Source organism: Balearica regulorum, chromosome 10 (genome assembly GCF_011004875.1).
Source record: "Balearica regulorum gibbericeps isolate bBalReg1 chromosome 10, bBalReg1.pri, whole genome shotgun sequence".
Taxonomy (NCBI): Eukaryota; Metazoa; Chordata; class Aves; order Gruiformes; family Gruidae; genus Balearica; species Balearica regulorum.
This window is the reverse complement of record NC_046193.1, coordinates 23,480,363-23,502,853: the sequence shown is the minus strand read 5'-3', so window position 1 is coordinate 23,502,853 and position 22,491 is coordinate 23,480,363.

Genomic DNA, 22,491 nt, shown 5'->3' with positions numbered 1-22,491 from the left:
AAAACTCGGGCAGGAACAGTAGCCAGCCTAGTTCCCTGGCTGGTGGCCATCAGCACCCACTACTATTTCTGTTCTATGACCAACAGAAATTACATACCACTGTTTTGGTTTTCTGGCTGGATGAAGGTATTACCTCAATCTATGGGAGAAGTGGAAGATGGGGCTTTTTTTTTTTTCATCAGAACTGCTGTTTTCTTCCAACTCTGCTGTAGATGGTGTATTCTGACACCTCCTGCTGACACCGGCATACGCAGCTCCGGAGGGGTTATTATGATAAAGAAAAAACTAGTCAATATAAATGAAGCATTGTGCTTTCACTTCAGGATTGGGAACTGGGGATGCACCGCACATTACGCCTGTTTTGCCTGATTTGTAGGTAAGATCATATTTCAATAAGCAGCAAAATAAAATGCCATGAAAATGATCAAAACTCCTGCCTTTTGCAGATACCTGCCTCTCAGATAAGATGCTACCAAACTTGCTGTGGTAAATTCATTTCTACCAGCGAAATTAGCTGCTCTCGTGTCACTAATTACAAGGATTTTACAGAGAATGCACATCTCTAATTAAGGCCGTATTACACATGCTACTCATTCACAGCTAAACTCATGCTGATGAATAGTGAACAGCTGTTGCTGGTAACACCGAGATACGGATCCTCTTCCTCTTCATTCGGAGAGGTGGCCTCAGTTGGGCCTCTGAAGGGCACCAGTGGTGAGGTGGGAAACTCCCGTCGGTGCGGTCCGGGTTTCCAGCGAGGTGGGGGATGCCCGGCCCTGGGGTCAGCGCAGCGATGGGGCTCGGCTCTGGTGTATTCGGTATGTTTTATCGGTCAGAGCCTGCCACGTGCAGCTCAGCAGTAAGTTGTGTTTTCCCGGGGCTAGTGAAAGAGCTGGCTGGTTTTGGGAATCCCTGGCACAAGGGTGTCACTGATTCTCAGTTGTGGGGGCAGATTTCTCTCGTTGCAGCCTGTATGTTTGAAGGCTGTACGTGTTCCCGCTGGGAACTGCTGGGCAGGTGTGGTGTTGAGAACCTCCTTTCCTAGAGCGGCATGCGGCCAGCTGGCTGGCATCTCTGCTTTCTTATTCCACCATTTTTCTTTTATGCTTCGCCTGCCCCGTGAGAGGTGTAGAGAAGTTTAATTGATGAGCGGGTCTAAAGTGCTTTGAAGTCCTTGGACGGAAGGCACGATACGCACGTGATGTTCTGCAGTTGCTTGTTCAGAAGAGCGTGTTTACTCCTCTTTTTCTGTTACTGAATTCATGTCCCTTTGTTCACTTCTAAGGCAATATTTCAAACTTTGCATAAAAATGAAAAAGTTGCTTTCATATTTAATGCATAATAAGATCATGTAATTAGAAATGAGCCTTCATCATGATACATGAACGCTGTCGGTACAATCACCAAGGACTCTTTTCTCATAGCAGCCAGTGTAATCTTCAGGCCGCTGTATATATTTGCTTCCTTTGATCAATAATTTAGGGTAATCATTTTGTTCTGTAAAATTTCCAAAGTCTATATATATCGCATAAAATGCAGAGTAGCATATCCCAGATTGGATTTTAAAAGCTTTTCATGAAAGGTTTAGGGTTTTTTTTCAACTGAGAGCGGAGGAAAGAAGTGGATCTAGAGATGTAAATAAATCTGTTTGTTCGGGAACTTTGATTCCTGAAGATTTATCTTCTGACACTGTTGAGTAGCATTTAGACTGTCTCCAGCTCCTGTGAGCTTACAGAAAAGCTATTTTTCTGCTTTATTTTAGCCTGTAGCCTTCCAGCCTCAGTCAGGAGAAGTGGGATTTGCACATCGTCTCGCACGGTGCCGGGTAGGGAATACGACGCTGCAAGAAACGGCAGCGTGAGCTCTGCTCCGCGCGGCGGCGTTACCGTGCAGGTACGCTGAAAGTTGCTGTGTTGTAAATAGCTGTCAGCACGCGTTCTCCACCTCATGTGGCATTGGGGGCAGAGGAGAATATATAACTTAAATGATTGCTTGGTGGCCGAGGATACGTGTGTCTGGAAAATAGCTGAGATGGTTAGGACCAGAGCTTCCTTCTGTGTGGAGCAGTGGACATCGGCTAAAGGACAAAGCTGGGTGGAAGGAGGAAAAAGATCTGTTAAAGGTGGGAATTTCCGCGATGAACATCAGGCAGAGGTGAACAAGAGAAGGGAGAGAAGGATTTTACTTTTCTTTTTTTTCAGTGGGGGAGGCTGATTTATTTGCAGCGTTGGCTAAGGACGGAAAATAGGTGGGGAGCTGCATTCGTGCTTTGAGAAGCCTCTGCAGCAGGGGCAGTCTTGGGACCCTGCTTTATTTATGTATTTTTTTAATTTTAAAATGGAAGGGAAAAGTATCACTAAACAGCAGTGGGGAAAACATTCATTGTACCCATGACTCTGCAAATAGTGAGGCACAGGATTATAATAGGTGGGGAGTGAAATCTTACTTGGGTCTAATATTTGGGGACTTTCAGATTTTACTTCCAAGCAGAAACGTTTAAAAATGGCTCGGGCAGCGTGCGCTGATGTCCTGCTCCCTCAGGAAATGGAATGCAAAATCGTATTTATTGCTGCTGGTAGGAAAACTGAGGCTTTCTCTATGCAAACGTCTCCACCTCCAGAGGTAAGAGGGTTCCAGGGCACGTTTTAACCTCCACGTGCACGTCTGCGTACGAGAGGGGGATCGTGGGTCTGGCTGTGGGTCGGTTTGGAGAGCCGGCACCGAGGGGGTTAATTTAATGGCTTTGGACTGTCAGGCAGAAGTGAAGTCTTCATGGATGCTGTTGCCTCGGAGGCTCAGCAGAGTTTCCCACTGGATGGATGATGTCTGGAGGAAGGAACTCTTGCCGTTGGCTGCGTGGTGGAGGTCTTCAGCCTCTGCGCCTGCCACGTGCCCGTCGGTGAGGCAGGGCCGGATGGCGGCTGACGGGGTTCTGAGGGGTACGTTAGGTCTGGGTGACACCACGCGTGCTGCTTTATGGTGTGTAGTACTCTGACCTCGTGGAAGGTTTGAGAGTGGCTTTCAGCAGGGAAGGCAGACCTGCTCTGGTGCCAGAAAATATCTTTTGCCGAGTCCTAAAGGGTCGTCCTTGTCTGCCTACCCTTGCTGCTCCTTCAAATCCAAATTTCTGTCTAATTGTAAATGCTGTTGTAGCTGTTCCATGAGCGAGGGGCAGCAAACAGCCGAAAGGATTTTGCTGGCAGATGCCAAGCCTTGCACGAGCCTTCTGCTGCATCGGGACCGTGCAACTGGTGCTTCTGGCCGAAGTAACTCTTTTTGTGAGGAATTACTCATACCCAGGGCTTTCCCTGCTGCGCTTTTCGTTGCCGGCCAGTTCGCTGTGACTCACAGTTCTCTCGGTGACAAGAACACTGTGAGAGATGGATTTGTCACCTGGGTGTGAGCCGGCTTCTCGTTGCCAGGCTGGGCTTCTTCACGTCACTTCTGGGTGAGTGCACGTGCCAGCGTGCGTTTTCCCGTCTGCGTAACGCTGTTATTGAAGTTGAGTGACTCGAGCTAAACAAAAAAATGAAAAATTGTTTCCTGAGGTAACTTAATGCTGGAAAATATTTATGAGGTGTTATAATTAAAACCAAAACATCTATACAACAAAAAACTTTGTATCGCTTTGCTGTTTTAATTAAATTATGTTCAGACAGCCACATGTCATCTCTGGGATGAAATTGTTTGCTAACAATATTTTCAGCTCTCTGAGGAATAGAGCTATTTTACAACTGAACCATTAGGCAACCTCTCTGCGAATTTATCAGGTAATGAGTGCTTATTAGGCAGTGGTCAGGTCTGCTAACGCTGGCGCTCTTAGGCGATAGTTTGTGTCCCGCTGGCGCGCTCTGCTTAGTGGTATTTTATCCTGGATCTTCTACGCTCCTGAAATGAGAGAAAAAGAAACCTCTGAAAGGGGATGATGAAAGGAGCCTTGAGAAACTGGGAGAAGGGGGCAGAGGACAGCAAGGACAGGGCAGGCGTTTTCCATTGCTGACGTGAGAGCTTAGCATGCGTTGGCCAAAAAGAAATGAGTGTAAGTGTGACTTTTTCAATGAACCGCAGCACAGAAAATCATTAGTCACTAGGGGTACCGCAGCCTACACATGTTAAAATTCCTTCCATGTTCAGCAGTGAAGAAAAAAATTAGATGTGGAGCTACGCTCGTATAAAAGGGCAGCCGAGCTTGTGCCTGGCGATAATCCATATTCAGCGTACCCCGTGTTCAGTGGGGGCCGGTGAGTTTTGACAGCCCTTCTGACACACACACACAAACCCCCTCAATTTCTTGAACTTTAAGTAGGTGTTTTTCCTCACCTGTACTTCTGATTCTGGAACCTAGGAGGAAAAATAATTGGATATATGGAGAAAATAAGAGTCTTCAATGTAATGTTACCATAATGTACTCTGGCAGTTCAGGCAACGTGTTCATTTCCTAAATCCTGAAGTGTATGAATAAAGCATAACGCTGTCTCACCCAGTTGGTGTGTGCTGGAAAGAGAGGCAGTCTCTGGGCAAAGGTGGTCTCAGTAAAGGCTACCCAACGTTTTGTCTTCGGCAGCGCCAGCCTGTCATCTTCAGTCGCCTCCCAAATTTCTGGTAGCGTCTGGTGAATGCCATGTTGTCTTTCTGATGTGTATTCTTTTGAAAGACAGTTCAGTGCTGGAGCTGACAGAGATACCTCATTGCACTGCCTGTTCGCAGGGCCCGGCGCACGGAGCGGCTGTGCAGCAGAGGAGAGGCTGGGGGCTGTTTGGGGGAGGTGGTGGCACCCCTGCTCCTGAGCGTGCCCTCCAGAAAGGGACGGGAAATCTGCTCAGCCCCAGCCTCCAGCCTGCTCCTTAGGGCTTTCTGCTGCAGCAAAATGGTATATATACCATTTTTATATTATATGTACATATACACACACACATAGAGAGAGAGAGAGTACTATTTGGTCTCTATTGCAGAGTGGACTTAAGAGATTTACGTTAATTAAATTCAGATGAACACCATTCATTTTGAGTCCTTTTGTCTGCCATTTCTCTAGTGCTACAGAGAAGATGACAAAAAAAAAAAGACTTAGCTAACAAGTTACAATAAGTAAACGATGCTGTATTGATCGAAGCATTCAGAGCAGGCTAAGCAACCAATATGTTCATTACACTTCTTCCAGGCTACTTCCAAATAACGCTTACTATTAAATATGAAATGTGCATCTCCAGTACTGGATCAGCTATTAAATTATGCTCATGGACATTAATAAAAAAGGGCCTAAGGCTTGTCTTTATGCAGGCAGAAAAAGAGCACCAGTTAAGTGGCAAATGGGATGGAGAATATATTTTTATGGTGCACTTAAAATTTATTCCATTTTAAGATATGTAGCTGTTTAAGAAGGGAGTATTCTTAAATTCTGACCTTTCCACGCATAGGTAGGCATCTTTGCTTTTTCTTTTCTTTTTTTTTTTTTTTTTTTTTTTCCCCTTACCCTAAGAACCACAATTGTTGGCTTTTGTTTCCTCTCAAAGTTTCCAGCAGATTAATGGCTTGAACTCTTGCAACAGGTATGATGAGATTTCAGGGGGTTAAGGGAACAACCTGATGAACTCATCTATTTCAGTCAACGCTGCTGAGCTTGGGCTGCGCTGCTTGTCCAGCAGTGCTCCCCCTCCGCTTCCCAAGCAGATGATGGATGTGGAAGAAGAGGCCTATAGCTCTCGTGGTTCCCCTCTAGATAGATAGCAGAACAAGATATTCATAGCTTAAATTATTCAAAACGGAGAAAGAACATCAGCCCTCGCAGCCTCTGTCTAAATGTCTGTGGCAATAAGAGAAGCGTTGCGCAGAATGACAAGCATGAGAGGTTCTTGTAAACTCAAAGGAGTCGTGTGAGATGTTATATGGATGGGCCAAGGGTGCTGGGGCTTTCCCCCCTCTGTCCGAAAGGACAGGTCACGCAGGCAAAAAGATTCATTTTTACTTGGCGCAGAATAAGAAGTTTCATTGCATTGTCTGTGCAAGATTGGTAGAACTTCACCTGAAGTTGTAAAAGAAACCTATTGCAGTATTTGAGGAAATACTGTAATGTGTTAGATCTTTAGGACAATGTATTTTTTCACGTTTAGAACAACAGTTTTGCTATATTCATGTCCATACCTGATGGGCTCAGTTGTATTTCCATCGGTTGTGGGGTGTCCCGGGGGTGGCCGGTTCCTCTTCCCGTTGCCATCTGTACTTGAGCTATTGCGTGCGTGGAGGGGGGGTCCTTGTTCTCCCCTGCTCTCCTCCCACTGCCACTCTTCCAAAACTAACTTGGTCTTTCTACAGTTTAGCCCAAGGACTATGTGGCATAGTTACAGGATGATGCATTTTATAAGTACCGGGCAGTATTTAGTAGTGACCAAAACTAACCAAATACAGAAGGAACCTGAAGGAACTGAAGGTCACCTTTGAAATGTTTTCTAGCCTTTAATTCCAATGGGAAGGAAATAAGGATTTGACCTTCCATTCTGCAGGCACATCTCAAAAGTTTTACTCAAAATGTGCTCAACTTCAGATACGGTATTTTAGCAGCCAGTGGGATATAGCTGTCTACGTGGAAGTCAAGCTTAATTATCAAAAATTTTCACTGGTTTTTAAGGTTCCTAGGAATCTTGTGATAGACTAACACCATCTACAATCAAGAAAATCGTATTTACAGGGCAAAACAAAACTCCTGCTGTTTTTCAGTCTGCAGAACTAATCTTACTTTCTCTCCTCAAGCAATTTCCCTGAAATGGCTGTAGAAACCCACCTGACATACAAATGAAGCTATAATTGCAATAATAGACTTTAGGACATAAGTTGTTGTGCAATAACTCATGCTCGGGTGTTTTTCAGCCAGTATTTCGGCTTTGTTTAGTATGTCAGCCACGGTCATTTCGCGTGATGACAGTTTGCTTGGGAGAGTGTCATGAGAGAGTGTCAAAGCCTTCCTCAAGCCAGTGCTTTACGCCAAGTCTTGGCCGAGGTTTGCTTCAGCATGAAAGGCCAGCTGCATAAAGCCATGGCCGGTCTGATGTGGCGGTGGTGGTAGCTGCGAAAAATGAAGCTTTTGTACAAACAGCATAGGAAAAAATATCTCTCTAACATTTCCCATACTTCTTTTCTATCCCTCGGTGTTTGTTAATGAGAGAAGCAAGCACAGGACACTTCCAGTGGAAATAAGTATCTTGTGCTGATGCTAATCAATTAATGGGAGAGCGCAGCTTCATGGAGGCTTTGTGAGGCTCTCTGCCAGAGGAATAGCTATCTGCCCGAGATAGATACAAATCTACCTGGAAATAAGGAGAAAAATGGCACTGAGAGACGATCAATACTGAAGCAAGAAACTTTCAAAACTCTGACCTAAGCGTTAAGATTTGTGCAGAGACAGCAAAGAGAGGGTTAGAGATGGAGCATGATTGTACCTGATAGGGCTCTCGGGGGACGAGGAAGCTTTCACCCGGATAAAGGCTGCCCAGAGAGGCTCAGGAGGAGGACAGGAGCTGGGCTGATAGATGGACGATGCATGGAGGTCTGCTCTGGCCGCTGCTGGTGAGGGGCTGGCTGAGCTCCGTTGTCGGACCCCGTGGAGACGCAGCAGCCGTGGCGTGCCGCAGCCAGCGCTGGCTGAGCATCCCTGCCCCGGGGACAGGCACGGGGCAGCGTCGAGCTGCTGTTCCCCGCAAAATCAGGAACTTACAGATCTTTCAGCGTTGCGTTTTATTTGTGGCAGTGCATTAAGCAAAACTGAGCCAACCCTGGGAAGCCTTAACACAGCGATGTGTGATCATCCTGAATTTTGGTAAATCAGGAGTCAGTAGAGATGGAGGCGTGAGTTCAAAGTGAGAACCGAGTCAGAGCATCCTGACTTCAGGAATTGATAAGGATCAAACATTCTCAGCTTCCCTTAGCTGTCCATTTATGACTACATCTACTTTTCTTTTAATAGTGCATTAAAACATTGCGTTGAAAGTGTGCTATTCGGGGTTACTGCCAGGTATTCTTGTATTTCTTATTTTGGATACAATAAATACCAAATCAGATAAAAATAAGGAAAGGGTGAGTACTAGTGTGTATAGCATGACATGATAGCTTCTGTCTGGTATGAAAATTGCATTTCCATTTCCACTAATATTGAGGCAATAGTCTAGTTTTCATTTTAAACCCTTATTACCAAAGACTTGAAGATTAAGCAGATCGAGCTATACTGCCTTGAGCTCTAACCCCGGTATTTCTTCCCCTGCGCAATGCTCTACCAATGCTGCTTCATCACAGCAATGTTTTACAGTTACTGCGCTGCAGGTTTTTAGCACGTGAACATTTTCACTGTCGTACCATCTGTATAGTGCACAGTGAAATCTAAATGTGCGCGTAAAATCCATTGCTGGGCAGTGCTGCCACTTTAACTCCAACGTTTCTGTGTACTTCTAGCAATTCTTAAAATAGAGTATTTTTTTATATCTCTTACCTCTTTACTGTCTATTACAGAAATATGACTGGCGGCCGTGTTTCACCCAGCCTGTGTTTTGCTGGGTGTGAACATGGCAGAAACATGACAGCCAGACCTCTTACCCATAGACTTTACACCTTGGTGCACTTCGGGGGTCACTCTGCCGTCACCGTGCTGCGTTGCACCTAGATGTACGGGCTGAGCTGCTGGCAGGGTGAGTGTGCTTTGTTAACTCTCAGACACAGCTCTACATTAGGCTGAGAAAGGAAAGCCCAAGCTGAAACATCAATACAATCTGAGGAATGTCGATACCTGTCGGAGAGGGGGGCTCCAAACACTTTGGAGCTGTCTTTGGGCATTACAGTTATCCATTGCCAGAGCTTTTGAGTGAGCTTCATCGTTCCCAGCCTTCGTTAAATATTAAAAGGTTAAAAGAAAGCAGGCAGCAGGTTTGAACTAGTTCCTGTTGAATCCCTGCTCCCGCTGAAGTAAACAGGCGTCTCTGCTTGTTTGTGTGTGTTTCATGTTGCACAAAAAAAGACAAACGCTTGGCTTGCGTGCACAACACCGTGGGCACTATTACACGTATGACTGCCAGCTGTGTGATGCCTGTGATGAGTGTGCTCGTGCCTCTCGTCTCCCTTCCCATGCCTGTGGCCCATTTAGTTGCAGTGAATAAATCCTCTCCCGATGGGAGAGGCATGCTGGTCACTGCTGTGCGTTTCCCACCGCATCCTGGAAGTTTGCATCGCTTCAGGCTGCTGCAGCCAGCATGGGCATCCAGAGAGATGATGAGTGCTGCGTCCAGCTCTGGGGTCCCCAGGACAAGAAGGACATGGAGCTGTTGGAGCGAGGCCAGAGGAGGCCACGGAGATGATCCGAGGGCTGGAGCACCTCTGCTATGGAGACAGGCTGAGAGAGTTGGGGTTGTCCAGCCTGGAGAAGAGAAGGCTGCGGGGAGACCTTAGAGCCCCTTCCAGTCCCTGCAGGGGCTCCAGGAAAGCTGGAGAGGGGCTGGTGCCAAGGGCAGGGAGGGACAGGCCAAGGGGAATGGCCTGAAGCTGCAGGAGGGGAGATGGAGATGGGATGGGAGGCAGAAATCCTTCCCTGGGAGGGTGCTGAGGCCCTGGCCCAGGGTGCCCAGAGAAGCTGGGGCTGCCCCTGGCTCCCTGGCAGTGTTCAAGGCCAGGTTGGATGGGGCTTTGGGCAACCTGGGCTGGTGGAGGGTGTCCCTGCCCATGGCAGGGGTGGCACTGGATGGGCTGGGAGGTCCCTGCCCACCCAAACCAGTCTGGGATTTATGATCTGCCACAAACATTGGGGAACCGCAGTCAGCAGCCCTTCTCTCTGCGGAGTCCATCTGAAGTGCAGTGGAGAAACTAGGCCGTTATTAAATAATGCTCTGTGGCTGATTATAATGACAGAAGCTATACTTGCAATCTCTAGGTGGATCTGATCATCAGTCATCTCCAGTTATTAAGTTGCTAAGAGAGATGAGAGTAAGAGTGCATTTAGTTCTTCCCATTTATAAGCCCAATTACCAAACCATTTCTGCCCGAGCACAATGCTTGTCAAGCTTAAGTGAGAATAAATATTGCAGGAAGAAACAGAAGATGGCCGGTGACAAAAATATCAGCCCGCTAGCAAGCCCGAGTTAAAAAGCTAGCAGGTGGGAATTCTGTGTGTGTGTTGTTAAAGGCAGGGCATGTTTGACCAGGCGCCGGTTGGCCATCGGCACCCAAAGGCATCCCCCAGCAATGGTCCCTGGCGCCTCCTCGGGACCGGGAGGGCACGGGGCTCCCCCTCCTTTCTGCACACTTGCCTCCTCTTAGGGTGTTCAGTGAATTAATTCAAAGCTTATCACCAGACTTTTGAAGGTATTTAGGTGTCTCTTTGTCCCTCTTCAAGACGAAAAACAGTCCAGGTCCAGCGTACCTGAGACGTCCCCTAACATGTCCAGATGAACACTGCAGTTGTCAGTTCTTTTTCTCTGCTTTTTTGGTTTGTTGTTGTTTTGGGTTTTTTTTACACCACAGTTTGCCATTTCTTTACATTTTGAAAAAGTATGTTGTGTTTTGACAGTAATATTTTGAGATTGGTTGGTTGGTGCAGACAAAAATGAGCGAATGGAATGACTGGCAGGTTAGTTAATCCTGATTTCTGATGGAGTGGTCAGGTCGGCTGGATAGCAGCGATGGGTGGGTACAGACCTGCTCTGGCTGGGGAAATGGGACTCAGCAGCCACAGCGGGTGATGGAGGTGTACATGCGATGCTAGCCATCGCGCTAACGAGCGCGCACTGCATGGCCACGTCCCCGGTGCGTCCCTGCCTAGCGCAGCAGATGTGACTGTGGTGGCTGCAGACTTTCCTCATTCCAGCTCCGATGTGCTCATCCGAAGGACGATAAATCAGCTGAAATCCAGATGTATGACTGCAGAGCGAACCCCAGAACCTGCCGTGGGTGGCCGTGGTGTTCCTGCTCTGCATTTCGGTGTGAAACCGCACAAGGGTGAGCAGCGGCTCCGGTGCTGGGCTCTGCCCCGTGTCCTCTGGCGTGACACCGCTGAGTGCGGAGGCACAGGTACTCTCGATGCTGGCTGACGGTGAGCATTCAGCATCAGGACAATCGGCCATTAAAAATAGGGCTAAGTATTTGTGTTGGTTTTGCGTGGCAAGGTTTTGGTAGTGGGGGGGGGCTACAGGGGTGGCTTCTGTGAGAAGCTGCTAGAAGCTTCCCCTGTGTCTGACAGAGCCAATGCCAGCCGGCTCCAAGACGGACCCGCCGCTGGCCAAGGCCAAGCCAATCAGCGCCTCTGGGATAACATATTTAAGAAAGACAAAAACAGTTAGAGAGCGCTTTTACAGCCAGAGAGAGGAGTGAGAAGATGTAAGAAACTCTGCAGACACCCAGGTCAGTGCAGAAGGAGGGGCAGGAGGTGCTCCAGGCGCCGGAGCAAGATTCCCCTGCAGCCCGTGGTGAAGACCATGGTGAGGCAGGCTGTCCCCCTGCAGCCCGTGGAGGGAGGATGAGGGGGTGTAGCGATTCCAGCTGCAGCCCATGGAGGGAGGATGAGGGGGTGTAGAGATTCCACCTGCAGCCCGTGGAGGACCCCACGCCGGAGCAGGTGGAGGCACCTGAAGGAGGCTGTGACCCCGTGGGAAGCCCGCGCTGGAGCAAGCTCCTGGCAGGACCTGTGGCCCTGTGGAGAGAGGAGCCCACGCCAGAGCAGGTTTGCTGACAGGACTTGTGACCCCGTGGGGGACCCACGCTGGAGCAGTTTGCTCCCGAAGGTCTGCACCCCGTGGAGGAGACTCACGTTGGAGAAGGCCGTGAAGGACTGTCTCCCGTGAGAGGGACCCCACGCTGGAGCAGGGGAACAATGAGTCCTCCCCCTGAGGATGCAGAAGTGGCAGAAACACCGCATGATGAACTGACCGTAACCCCCACTCCCCGTCCCCCTGTGCCGCTGGGGGGGGCGGAGGTTGAAGCCGGGAGTGAAGTTGAGCCCGGGAAGATGGGAGGGGTGGGGGGAGCTGTTTTTTAAGATTTGGTTTTATTTCTCATTCCTCTACTCTGTTTTGCTTAGTAATAAATAAGATAAATTCCCTCTCTAAGTTCGGTCTGTTTTGCTCGTGATGATAATTAGAGAATGATCTCTCCCTGTCCTTATCTCGACCCATAAAGTTTTTTTTTTCTTTTTTTTTCGTTGTACTTTTCTCCCCTGTCTAATGAAAGAGGGCAGTGATAGAGCGGCCCTGGTGGGCACCTGGCCCTCAGTCAGGGCCAACCCATTACAGTATTCAGGAGAATATGTTGTGTAATTAGACATAGCTTGTTCTGCTCTCCTTTTCTGAGCAGGGCTTGGGAAGAGGTGAGGCCATTACAGTTACAGATGTTTATACCTGCCCTTATCTATCTCTAGATTCAAGACCATGATCTAGAAAATAATAATTCCCAATTTTCTTCCTTCTTATTCCAAAATAATTCCTGTGAAAAAGTCTCAGTTAAAGTGTTCCTTGCTTCTTAGCTGTACCCTTTAAAATCAGAATATTGACAATAAAAATCTGTTTAGTTGGTTTTAATCTTTATGTATACCCTTCTCCTGGTGGTGGTTCGGAATTTGGAAGAGAGCTTTAAGTTGCAGAAGACTGATCAACGCATGAAAACCTTCACCGGTACGGCTGGTCCAGGTGCCCCGATGCCGGGGAAGCCGCGGGGAGTTGCCCGCGGAGCAGCCAGCCCCCGGCGTGCCCAGGACTCCTCTGCCCTGGCCCTTCTCTCTACTTCTTGTGTTTCCGTAGCGAAAGTGCTCGTTGCGTTTGTCGGTTGTCCACGCTCACTCGCTGGTGGCTCTGTGTAGGCAATTAACACATTTCCAGATAAAGATTTTATTTTTCTGCCTCTTGGACAAGGGGCTGGGATGATTTAAAACTTTAATTAAGTTTTCCAATTCCATATATAATTAATGGCACCTTTCCCTTGCTCCTTACTCATGTCTAAAGCAACAAATGGGCTTCCTTGCAGGAGCCTATAACCGAGAGATTTCCGCGGCGCGTTGCCCACCGTACACGCCGGGTACGGAGGACGATGCTGGACCTTTGCTTTGGGGTCAGTGTTGAACTTGTCCCGTAAGTCACGGAGCTTGCATCGGCGCCGCAGGACCAGCGCGAAGAACCAGCGCCCAGCACAGCTTCACAGACCGCAGATGGCGGGGTGGGGGGAGAGACATCTGAAAGCAAGAGTGACGTTTTTGCAAAAAATGCTGCAAAACCGTGTCCCCTCCTCCAGGCCAGCCCCCTCTGCTCAGGCAGCGGCCGCGGTCGGTGTCCTGCCCCGTCCCTGCCCATCTGGCAGGGGTGCGAGCAGCGTTCGCCCAGCCAGATTCAAGTTGGGTCCTTCTGTCTTCAGCTGAGGCGTTCAGGCTCTGCTGGGCTGATTTACTGGTGTTACGTTTAGCAGATTAATTGCTGCAGTGGGAAATGCTGCCTTTATTGAGAGAGACAGGTCGGAATGCTGCCCGCACCAGTGGGGGAAGGCAAGCTCGTGCTCGGGCACCAGACCTGAAGGGGTTAATGGACACAGTGTTTGGATTGAAGCTCTTTGCATTTACTGTCTTGCACAAATAAATATAACTGCAACCACCATACCCCTAATTTACCCGGGGGTATGATAGAATTAGGATCAGGTTCTGATTGCGTAACACCCCAATCAGCGTAATTACTCGGTAGAGCCAAGATTAATGGGAATGGCAGCAGAGATTTCCTGAGAAAGAAGCACCCGGTCATTTTTGGAGGGGTGCCTGGCTCGTGCTCTGGTTGCGTTGCCCCCGCTCCCCGGGTTTCACTCGCATCCTCTCGCAGGTTCCTGTCCTGCGATGTCTGTAGGAGAGGTGACTTTTTCATTTGGTCAGCTTGGCTTGATAGCATCAAAAGTATTTGTACCTTTATTTTGTTTAAAACATATTTAATTTCATTCAAATAGTGCTTCAACTTCAGTATATTTAAAAAAAGTGAGACTTCATCTCCCTTTCAATGCACATTTTAAATATTCATGCTCATAACAAATATCAAAGCCTGCCATTTGAGTAAAGAAATGGTTAACCAAACTAAAATGGTTAAAACAATTATCAGGATAGAATTTAAAGCTGCCACTTTGCTGTCATGATAGTAGAGAACTGGATACAATAACTGCTTTCTAAAAATGTTTAGGGATTTGCTTAGATTGACTCTGGATACCTGCAGATGGTCGTGTCGAGGCTATCTGGGATCAAACGCGTTCTTCCTTTGCTGGCTGGTTCTGGCTGGCCAGGTTTGGTGGTGGACGTTGGTGGGACAGCAGTGCCGGACGGGGGGCTGCGGGGGTCTGGGCGCTCGTGGACGTGCAGGGCCAGGCGGGACGGTGTGTGCGGGTGGTAAAAGCAACCGCAGGCAAGTTGGTGGCAACGGCTCTGACTCGGAACTCAGAGATGGAGAAGGAGATAATTACCTGCTTTCTGTGGATTTCTTCTACAAAGTTGCTAGCAAAATAAACTTTTTTTTTTTCCCCTCCCACATTTATACAAGAAATATTCAGAGTAAAAATAGTAAATGGAGTAGAACAGAAAAATAAGACAGGATTATTTGTATCCTCATAAGAAGCCTAGCACAGTAATAGGCAGGAAAACATCGTGAGTGGGAGAGGCGAAGGCACAGTAAATATCCAAAACTTCTCCATGGTTCAGCAGCTGTTTCTGCGTTATTAGTCCCAGCCCTTCTGCATTTATTTTCTCTCTTTCTCTCTCCCTCTCCCCCTGGTGCAGTATGAACAAAAGCAATTGTTATTGCCTTTTTACGAGGGAGTCAAACTCTCTGCAAAGAGTAAACAATTTTTCCATCAGTGGTGTTCATGATTTATGACATACGATGCCAGTAAATAGTTCTTTTGGTAATCTGCCGGGTTGTTTCCCGGGGTTAGCGCTTTCCTGCGCCGTTGCTCTCCGTTATTCTGCTCGGGAGCCGTGCTCCGTCCTCCCGCAGCACTGCCTGCTGCAACCGGTTGTGTATCGCAGTGATGCTCGGCGCAGCTCAGGGGCGGGTGGTGCTCGGTCTGCGTGGTGGTCGCAGTTCTAATAACCCGGGAAGGCATCTCCCGTGGAGGTGATGGACCTGACGCAGGCGTCTGTGTCGACAGCAATTGTGTTACTGCTGGCATCGCTCCGGCGGCGTGGCGGGCGCTCCGCAGCCGAGCCGCTAAACCAGGCTGCCGAGTTGTAAGGGCTCGCAGTCAGAATCTAACGCTTCTCTAGCGTTTCATGACTTTGTAAATATTGATGATTGTAAAAAATACATATGGGAAGGGGAGCAGGAGGGGAAGCCGCCTGTGCATCGCAGCAGTAATGTCAGGAAAACATCAGCACCCTTGCAGCTTCATTTCTCGCGGTGTTTGCTTGCCGCTACCTTCCCGTCGTCGCAAGAGGCTGACCTGTGAGACTCGGGGATGTGACCAGGCACGTGGCGCGGGCTGGGGCGAGGTGGAAGTGTTTTCTGTGTCCTGTGCATTATAAAATGTCCTTCCCTATTCATTTTCGTTAGCATGCTTCAGACTGACTGCCATGTGGCTTGGCGTCGGAGAAGGAGCCACGTGCAGCCTGCCAGGGATAGCATTAAGTCATGGATAATACTATAATTTAATTAAATTCACGGTGTTCCCTCTCCACCGCTGCTGGAGATGCCCTCCTCGGGGGGGGGGGGGGCAGTGTGAAAACAAGGTCTCACCTGCATCTTGTAATTAAAAACCGCACAGCACTTGTCACACCATGTTAAAGATGTTAATTGGGGTGTTCTGGCCAAAGTCCAGCTGGCTGGTGGAAGCCCTGTCTGCTCCAGTGTTCCCTGGAAAGGATTGCTCTGTTTTGGTTTTTTTTTGCCTTTTTTTTTTTTTTTTTCCTAAAGCGCCATGGAGTTTTGAGAGTGGCTTTGTCAGGTAAAGCACCTCTACGGGGTGGAGATTAGTGAAAATACCAGATACTGCTGCGTTTGCCATCCGTCTGCAGGGATCCTTTCCATGGCGAGTCTCCTGCGCTGCAGCTCTTCCCTTGGCGAGCGGCTCGGGTAGGCACTTGCTGCGAGAGCAACCGAAAGTACCTGCCACGTAAACCGAGTGTGGTCAGGCTCCTGGGGATCCAGTGGGCAAATCTGCTTGCATTTAGCACAGCTACTATTAAGTGCATTTTGCAGTTAATGCAAACTTTAAGTTTACATTACTGCATTAAGGCAGTTGTAATTCATTTACGATGCAGGGAAATTAAATTGATGGACGTAAACCAGCAGAAAATGTAAGTAGTGTAGCAATGACTCAAACTGAATAAAAGTAAATATTTGGATACGCTTCTTATTGAGAGTTGCAAACAGAACAGATGTGGTGCCCTCCACTGAAATCTGTAATGGGCTTTGATAGTAATATTAATATTCAACATATTCAGCTCATAAATATCTTTCTTACTGCTGCGTTTGCCTGTCGTCTTTGTCTTTATCTAAATCTGTCCCTCTTCTCCGGCGTTACTTTTCCTGCGCTAGCACCGGTGCGCGCTGCGTGGCACCGCCGTGTCATTTCTGGGCGCCCAAAGCCAGCTATGACGCCTACGACACGCTGTTTCCTTTGCAGCGCAGGCACGCAGGCATCGCGGCGGCTCGCTCGTCCCTCTGCTCCTGCCTTGAAGCCAGCGAGGAAGACGCTGAAGCCGCAGGGAGCGGCAGCGCTGCGGGACCCCCCGCCCCGGTACACGCCGCGGGGACTCGGGTGATTCCGCTCGCAGACGGGCTTCCCCGCGAGGAAACGTCCCCGTTACCGTGCACGGAAGCGATGAGTCTCTGACAAAGAGTAACGCTTGCACCTCGTCGGGGGGCTGTCGTGTGCCCTGTCACTCCGCTGGTTGCAAGCGCGTACAGATTGCACGCACAGAAGAAATGATTTTCTTTTATGCTAATTTTGGCCCGGCCACCTGCACGTTCAGTAGTGTTGCGTTTAATTGCAGTGAGATGAATTGCGGCAGGTTACGCAAAGTGGATTTATTTAACTTTTGCACTCTTCTCCCGTCTTAACACCTTATTTCTGTTTTGCTGGTGCGTGCTTCAAATGTTAATGAAGTATTTAATGAAAGGCCTAAGTGAAAGTTCAATTAGATTTCATTCACCTCCTAATCTGATTCTAAGGAAACCCAAAAGCCATGGGAAAGTGCAATATAATTGCAAAGTCATCTTTTTTTTTTTTTTAACATTATTTTGTTGTCCGTATCACTTTATACTTACACGTGTTACGTTCACTTGAAGGTTAACTACCCCTAAGTTATAGATAACAAAAATCTCTGAAACTCTGTGTGACTTTGTTAGGCTGATTATTTTATTTTTAAATACACATTTTGGTGGTGTAGCCTTTCCATCCACGTGAGTATCGCCTCCTGCTTCTCCCAACGTTTGCACAGATACAAAATGACTGCCGAATACTGGATGCAGGATGGAGATGTGATTTCCAAATAAAAATTTGAACGTACATCCTGTGGCAAGCAGGTGCCTCAAAGTATTGGCAATATCAGGGGGAGCGGTGGCAAAGAGGGCTTCGGAGGTTTCATTTGTGCAGGAGATATACTGGTCCGTACGGTGGTCAGAATCTGATATAAGTGTGACAGTTCATTCGCCGTTGGCATTGAACGTTACCGACAGCTAACGTACCTCGGAGCGACAGAGACACGCGGGGAGGAGGAGGAACAGAAAACACGGTACCGTTATCCCCATCGCGGGGGAAGCCTCACTCTTCCCTTTAACACTTTGGGTCAGTCTGTAAGTGGGTGGGAGCCCGCCAAAGACGTGACGGTGTCTGGCACGGCTGCGCTGGCGTGGGGCCGGTCGAGGTGACCGAGGGAGGAGCGCTGCCCTGAGCATCCCCGGGGCCGCAGCCGAGCACGGCGTGGGGGGACCTGGTGTGCCAGTGCAGTCCATTAATTAGTTAATTAATGAGCAGGCTGCCCCGGTGGGAGCGGGGTGAGCTCGGCCCCGTGGCAGCGTGGGGCTGGCGGGCAGCTGTCCGCAGAGCCGGGCTCGGCGGGGTGATGCGTCCCCCCGGTCGACGTGGGAGGGAGGAGAATCGAACATGATGAAGGACGGCGGCGCCCGGCCCGGGTTCCCTCCCCGGGGGATGGCCATGAGCCAGTGGCACCAAACGGGGACCTGTGGGGGGTTCCCACCGCGAGCTAGGCCAGCTCTGGACATTGTGCGAGGGAGCCAGTATTAAACCACCCGTTCTTTCATTTTAGGGAACGCGCACGCTAACGTTGCACCTTTGCGATATTCAATCCTTTTGCCTTTCAATCAAACTCTCGAGATCAAGGAGGTCTTCGTTTTAAAGTGGGCCGTCTGTCCAGCCTTGTAGTATTGATTGCTGCCCTGCAGTTACGTGTGAGGAATTTCTTTGGGTTTGAGAATCGACTGCGTGTAACTGGACTGCATTTACAAATCCTCCTTCTGCCAGAGAACGCGTGCCTGAATTGCCTTTTTCTTTCTTCCTTTTTTTTTTTTTTCTTCCACTTCTGTCGATTTGTAAGTAAAGGTCATTGTTATTTTAAGATCTCTTGGTGTTTCAGGCAAAAGACCAAGTACGGGTCAGGCTTGACCCATTGATTGATGGCCCAAATACCGGGTGATTGTATGTGGTGTACCGGTTGTATGAGTCGTGGCATTTGCCTCTGCCTTATTCCTTGAGCTGCACGCTGGCTTTACCAGCCTGTGCTTGTTCCTGGCTGCGTTAATAACAGAATTAACGTCTCCTCAGTATAAAATCTTTCATCCAAAGGATGAGGTGTGAACCCACAAAAAGGAGATGGCCTGCCCTTCAGGTTCCCTGTTGTGTTTGTACCTACCGCAGGGTGCACTGTCCCCTATTTAATCTTAATGAGAAGTAACGAGTTCCAAAGCAAAGAGCCAGATGTTCAGACCAGGACCGCACTACGGGGGGAGCGGGGAATACTATTGTCAGGGAAGCAGCAGCTGCAACAGGCTGGTTTTATCTTTCAGCATGCAAACGTATGTTTCAGCCAAGTGGTCACCAGCTGAACTTACTCATGTTTTAAGCTTTGTGTAGAAAGAAGATGTAGAATTCACTCACCTAATCACAATTGTCATGGTTATTGGTATGATTCGTTAGGATCGTTACAATGGAGGTGGCTGGATTCAAAGAGAACAACAGCAAGAGAATTTTTTGTATGAAGATGTGTACATGGAGGTGAAATCTCAGTATTTCAAACCAGTAAATAATGGCAAAGTTCATGACAGCAAAAAAACCAATGACGAGTGTTGTCCATCTTTCATGAAGCCAAACAAATAACACATCCGTGTCACGCAATTCTGTTCAGTTCTTAAACAGGCAATGTTCCTTCCTCTGTGATCAGCGTTCACATCTAATGTCGTGCTACAACGGTCCGTTGTGAGCTGTTGTGACTGAGGCCCGTGCACATCTCGTGGCTCTGTCTTTCCTTCCGCTGACACCCAAGTGCCAGCCCCTCCCCGTGCAGAGCACAAGCCCCCCCGCACGTGTCCCAGCCCTCCCGGGAGGGTGCGCAGCGTGCGGCGGGGGAGGCGCAGGCACGTGCGAAAGTTTATAGATGGCACTGGCAGAGTTCCTCGGAGAGGAGCGTGCAGAGCCTGCACGGGCACGCCTGAGCCTGAGGGGGGGCTGAGTGTGCACCGAAGGTGTTAGATGGGTTTATCCGCAGCGGTAAAGACCCTTCCTCTGTTTCATTACGGAGCCGTCAAGGCAGGACCGATGGAGACATGCCTCTGCCTTGGAAGGTGTTTCATGGGGAGGACACGTGCTGCGGTGAGAGCTCTTCCACGTCACGTGTACGGGCACTGCGGGAACCAACAGCGGGGGGCTGAACCAGAGGAGTGTGCAGGTTTAGCAGGGTGGGCGATCAGTCGTTGGAATGAAATACCCAGCACAAAGTGTGAATTTCTGTTTTCTGATCAAGGCTGTGTGCTCTTCTGGAATATCTGTTTTGCCTAGCTTCAAGTTAGTGGGTTAAAGAGAGATAACAATTTCTGTAGCTTGTGTTACGCAAGCAGCCAGCAAGCAGATTAATTAGAAAATTAGATGATCTGCCTTTGAAAATTTTTCATATCTCTTTTTTTTTTTTTTTTTTAAAGGGTGACTAGATTGATCTGCCTCCATGCTTTGGCTCCAGCCTAAATGGAAAGAATTGCCGGTTTAGGGTGGCTTGTGCAATATGATCATGGCTTTGAAATGTGGCAAACTGGTGTGAAGAAAAGGGTCTCTGGGATTGTTCCCGTCTTTAACAAAAGTCACCAGCTGGGTGGTGATGGTGAAGAGAAAGCAAGAGACGTGGCTTCGTTCTTCTTTTTATTTAGGCAATTTTTATTAACGCCTTGGCATACTAATCAAATTCCTCATGTTCTAGGAAACGGTCATTTTGCATAAACAATTCTCCCTCCTTATCAGGACTGAAAGCTGCTTTTCCTTCCTCATCCGTGTTTTCTGTTGACACCCCATCACCTGAACCTTGTCCTTTCGGTGGCTGCTGGGCACTGCCCCAGCCCCGTGGTCAGCCTCCTGGAGAAGAAAATCCCGTCGAGGAGAGGGAGGTAGGGCAGGGTCTCAGCGTAATTCCTCGGGGGAGCGACCAAAGAGCGATGCTGTGCGATTGCATCTCCAGGGAGCCTCAGCCCAAGGCGGAGGGCCGGGTGCCGGGAGACATCCCAATAGCAGCCTCCTGCCTCCCGCGTCCTCCCGCACTGAGCACAGGGCTTGTCTCCAGGAGAATGAACGTTTTGAGGGAAAAAACCCCTAAACCCACTGTATCTGGTGCAGATTGCCATAACAATAGCGTTACGACTGTTTTGACAGTGATTTGCAAGGAGAGGGTGATATTTGAGAATATGAGTCAGAGTTCCCAACACTCTGAATATATTTTTCCATGAAATTCTATCTGGTTTGATAACAGGTGATTATTTTCTTAGGAGCCTAGGAGGCTCCAGGAGGAAATTAATTTTTTTATTTTATTTTTTGTAAACAGTATCTACTGGAAATGTCTCTTTCCCGCAGCACAGCAGTAAGAGTAGTTTGAAGCAAGGACAGAAAACGAATGCATGATCAGATCTGGACATACGCTTAGGAGATGTACGAGGAAAAGAAGATTATACTGCTGGCCCTGTACACAGCAGCTAATAGGAAGGGTGTCTACACCCTTGTGTAACTCTGTGCTTGGATGTGCAGAGGATCCTAACAGGGAGCAAAGATTTGCTAAGGAGGTGACCAGGTCATCTCGCCGTGAGATGCCAGCGCAGTCCTTGCTCCCTCTGGGCTCCCCGCCTTTTCCCTTCCTTTTTTGTTCTTTTTTCTTTTTCCCCAGTTAATAACAAACGAAGCATCATTCCTGCTTGTTGGTTTATATTAGGTCTGCCCTGTCTCAGTTCCGTGGTCACCCATGTGTGTCACCAGACTGCGTTGCATCACCGCGCATCCTTTATCCGGAACGGGGCGGGCTACGGAGAGCAGCAGCCCTAATCCCTGACGCGAGTGCTCGCGGGGGGCGAGTGCTTTAGTGCAGCGGGTTCAGCTTTGCAGCTGATTTGCTTCCTCTGCCCCCCCGTGCCCACCGTGTAACGCCGCAGGTCACCCGTGCTTTGTGCGCGACTTTTTCCTGGGGTCGGCCACCGGCGCGTTCCCAGCCGGTACAGCACGTGGGGTCCGTACGGGCGCCCCGACGTTCTGCGGTTAGTCCTTTTGTCATCAGCTCTGAGGAAAGCCTTTGGCGTTTTAATGTCACATTAAATTCTTAACCCCCAGCAAAAATGGTGCCAGCGAGCGTCAGAAGTAATGAAACTGCCACAGGAATTGTGGAGTTATTAAAAAAAGCAGCAGTAGTGAATAAATTTAGACATCCTTCCATAAAATGGAAAGTAATGAATAATAAATACAGGAGCTAGTGAAGATGTCGGTGCGAGGTGCCCGGTCCTTCCTCCCCGTGCCCGCGTGGCTGGTGGCCCCGCTGCCCTGCATGCCTTTGCTGCCCCCGCTTCCCTGCCTGCTGCTGCCTGCTTCCCTGCCTGGGGGGGCTCACCGCAGGGGCGGGAGGGATGCCCGATGAACAGGTTATTTTGTCGGCATCTCAGCCCTCAATAGCTAAAAAAAAAGGAAATTGTTAACGGCGTGGAAACCATTTGAGCACTTCAGGTAATTAGAAAATATGTTAACGCTTTCAGATAAGTTAAATTAAATGTGTATTACATAAGTACCGAAAGAAAAGCAAGTGCCAGGCGTTAAGCGAGTTACGAGTAAAACATTTCTGCAGCGTTACCCAGTACTGTAGGTAACTTCACTCGGTGCCTAGGTGGGAAGGGGTTTTGACCGAAGAAGCCTTTAACGCCTTCCCGGAGCGTACAGCGGGGGGGTGGGCAGCCCTGAGCTGGTGGGGGGGTCTGTCGCCTGTCCGTCCCCACGGGTACCAGGCCGTGGCCGATGGCGCAGGTGGGCTTCCGTCAGGACAAC